Source organism: Medicago sativa, chromosome 3, assembly GCF_051527215.1.
Source record: "Medicago sativa cultivar Bolivia chromosome 3, Bolivia_mono, whole genome shotgun sequence".
Lineage (NCBI taxonomy): Eukaryota > Viridiplantae > Streptophyta > Magnoliopsida > Fabales > Fabaceae > Medicago > Medicago sativa.
This window is the reverse complement of record NC_140751.1, coordinates 53,332,820-53,336,907: the sequence shown is the minus strand read 5'-3', so window position 1 is coordinate 53,336,907 and position 4,088 is coordinate 53,332,820. Positions and strand designations below refer to the sequence as shown.

At 28.1% G+C, this 4,088-nt stretch overlaps 1 long non-coding RNA gene across 1 annotated transcript; it reads right to left on the bottom strand.

Moving 5' to 3' along the window:
* Window positions 1-3,076: 3,076 nt before the first annotated feature.
* Window positions 3,077-3,749, bottom strand: LOC146938291 (uncharacterized). Its single transcript, XR_015031254.1, has 2 exons — window positions 3,595-3,749; window positions 3,077-3,488 (listed from the first exon to the last, which is right to left on the bottom strand). It is a non-coding gene; the product is annotated as an uncharacterized LOC146938291 (long non-coding RNA).
* Window positions 3,750-4,088: the final 339 nt, after the last annotated feature.

Genomic DNA, 4,088 nt, shown 5'->3' with positions numbered 1-4,088 from the left:
TGTGTCGTGATAAGGTGTTAGAGTCTTTATTTGAGAAAAATTGATTCAGGATTAAAAAGAATAATGCCAAAATACAGATCTGATGAATATACAGGCTTCAATTTCATGTTGATTAAACCTCCTTCTTCCATCACGTTCCAATCTTCTTCCGACCTGCTTCAATGGTGATGAAGCTAAAATTAAAGTCAAAATTAAAATTAAAACTGAAATTGCGTTTTACAGGTTCAAAAAGAACAAAATAAAGGCATATATTTTTAATCTGAAAGTGTACCATAGATTTGAGAAAGATTATTATTATAGATTGGAGAAGATGAAACTTGGGTGTGAAAGGCAAAGAAGATGAAACGTGAGTGACAAAACTGATGAATATAGTGGATGTGGGCACATGTGTTATTCCATACCCTTGGAGAGTGCCACCTCATTATCCAAATATTTTATTTTTTATAATTTCATTTTTTATTTTATATTTATTTTGTAAGAATTAAAATAATCCTAAATTCAGTTGCTTCTACATTGCCGTTGTGGGAGATTAAGGTATCGTTTGACCCGGCTTTTTTTCAACTTCTCTACATTTTTAAGGAGAAGTTAGGTCAAACACAATATCAATTAAGTACTTACTAAAAAAAATACTTTTTTGAATGCATAAAATTGAATGGAATAAGCTTTGGCCAAAAATTGTTGAATGATACTTTATAAAACTACTTCTCGACAATTTATTTCACAAGCACCTTTTTTCAACTCACGCTAGGAACCTTTTCTTTTATTTTTTAATATTATATTTCAATATGTTTTTTTTCTTGCATTTAACTTTTTTTTTTGAACCAGTCCATTTAATTTTATTATCTTTTTTTTCAAAGGAATTTTATTATCTTTTTATCACTTATATATTTAATTTCAATATCGTTTAATCATCACAACCTCACAAATATTTTTATTCACGCTGTCATTTAATGATACCAAATATTTTTATTTCCTTTCTTCAACCTCACGAATATATACACATACACATTAACATTTAGAGTAATATTTTATGTCCGTCTGTCTGTTTTTTTGTTACGCTAATGCATATAATTTTTTTAGTGTTGCTTGGTTGAGTGCTACCTCACCGATTTTTTTTAACTATTTTCCAATTTTTTTTTTTTTAACTATTTTCCAATTTTTTCTCCCAAATTCAGTTGCTTCTACACTGCCGTTGTGGGAGATTAAGATATGGATTGACCCGGGTTTTTTTTTCAACTTCTCTACTTTTTTAAGGAGAAGTTAGGCCAAATACAATATCAATTAAGTACTTACTAAAGAAGACACTTTTTTTTAATGCATAAAACTGAATGGAATGAGTTTTGGCCAAAAGTTGTTGAATGCTACTTCATAAAACTGAACGGAAAGAGATGCTTGTGAAATAAATTGTCGAGAAGTAGTTTTTTGAAGTAGCATTCAACAACTTTTGGCCAAAGCTCATTCCATTCAGTTTTATGCATTAAAAAAAGTGTCTTCTTTAGTAAGTACTTAATTGATATTGTATTTGGCCTAAATTCTCCTTAAAAAAGTAGAGAAGCTGAAAAAAAACCCGGGTCAATCCATATCTTAATCTCCCACAACGGCAGTGTAGAAGCAACTGAATTTGGGAGAAAAAATTGGAAAATAGTTAAAAATAAAAAAATTGGAAAATAGTTAAAAAAAATCGGTGAGGTAGCACTCAACCAAGCAACACTAAAAAAATTATATGCATTAGCGTAACAAAAAAACAGACAGACGGACATAAAATATTACTCTAAATGTTAATGTGTATGTGTATATATTCGTGAGGTTGAAGAAAGGAAATAAAAATATTTGGTATCATTAAATAACAGCGTGAATAAAAATATTTGTGAGGTTGTGATGATTAAACGATATTGAAATTAAATATATAAGTGATAAAAAGATAATAAAATTCCTTTGAAAAAAAGATAATAAAATTAAATGGACTGGTTCAAAAAAAAAGTTAAATGGAAGAAAAAAAACATATTGAAATATAATATTAAAAAATAAAAGAAAAGGTTCCTAGCGTGAGTTGAAAAAAGGTGCTTGTCAAATAAATTGTCGAGAAGTAGTTTTATAAAGTATCATTCAACAACTTTTGGCCAAAGCTTATTCCATTCAATTTTATGCATTCAAAAAAGTATTTTTTTTAGTAAGTACTTAATTGATATTGTGTTTGACCTAACTTCTCCTTAAAAATGTAGAGAAGTTGAAAAAAAGCCGGGTCAAACGATACCTTAATCTTCCACAACGGCAATGTAGAAGCAACTGAATTTAGGATTATTTTAATTCTTACAAAATAAATATAAAATAAAAAATGAAATTATAAAAAATAAAATATTTGGATAATGAGGTGGCACAATCCAAGGGTATGGAATTATGGAATTACCAAATTGCCCCTCATAGGGCAAAATTGGAATTTCACATGGCATCAATTTTAATAAATAGTATATAGATTTTTTAGTAAGTACTTAATTGATATTGTGTTTGACCTAACTTCTCCTTAAAAATGTAGAGAAGTTGAAAAAAAGCCGGGTCAAACGATACCTTAATCTCCCACAACGGCAATGTAGAAGCAACTGAATTTAGGATTATTTTAATTCTTACAAAATAAATATAAAATAAAAAATGAAATTATAAAAAATAAAATATTTGGATAATGAGGTGGCACTCTCCAAGGGTATGGAATTATGGAATTACCAAATTGCCCCTCATAGGGGCAAAATTGGAATTTCACATGGCATCAATTTTAATAAATAGTATATCTGAATTTAGGATTATTTTAATTCTTACAAAATAAATATAAAATAAAAAATGAAATTATAAAAAATAAAATATTTGGATAATGAGGTGGCACTCTCCAAGGGTATGGAATTATGGAATTACCAAATTGCCCCTCATAGGGGCAAAATTGGAATTTCACATGGCATCAATTTTAATAAATAGTATATAGATAATTAAAAAATGTGTTGATAGGTGGCAGGGTTGGAAATAAAATGTTATGCTTAAATAGAAGGTCATGACCATACATCCAAAATTAATAGAGAATAAAACAATCTAATTATAATATTCTTTAGTATCTTAATTCATTTTATTACCAACATCATAGAATACAAAGCCACGATTGCAAGGTCCTTGAAATTATAAAAAAATAAAAATAAATAAAAATATACAATTATTGGATATCCTTACGATATGCAGGGCATTGCATAATTTATGCAGAGGCCGATGCTCGAACCGAACACCCCATTTCTCCACATTTAAATGTGTGGGCTCTAGATACTTAGGTTACTAGCAAAAAAAAAAACTATAGAATATTCTAGTAATATGTATATTGCATAGTTTTTGGGCTCGTACTCAACAGCCAAAAGGTGGTTCTACTCTAGAATATATACATCGGTTCATTTTACACCTTACAAAGGGCTTCCAAGTACTTGGTGGACATTCATTGGCATCGTTGCAATGGAGTGCTGTAATGAAAAAACAATAAAATAATGTTACTAAAACGAGATAAAGATTGTGCACGAACTAAAACTAAAGAAGAAAATTTGAAAAGGATAAAAAAATATATATTACCGTCAATATTTTTTGCAATAAGAAATACGGAGATAAATAAAATCATATAATACACGAAATGGAGAATTTTAGCCATATATTATGTCTTTGCATGTAACAAATAGAATATGATTTATTCATTTTATTGTTTATAAAGCTCATGATATGCTAAAAACAATTAAATATTTTTAGTAGATCATGTGTTGTGTATGTCCCTTTAGCACACTTACTAAAGGGGTAACGTAGAAAATTGCTAATTATTAGAATTCGTTATTTAATTTTTTATAATTAACTCTCAACCTTTGATTATAGAAAGGGGACATTAAAAAAAAAAAATTATTCACAATCGTCGTGAGAACATAGTATGCACAAGTTGAATGTATTGTAGAATTATAAATATAGAAGCATTTGATAGTTGGAAATGAGTATAAAATTATGTAGTTACATGATTTCGCCAATATTTTCATTCACACAAATTTTTTTATTCACATTTATATACAAAATATATTATGAGT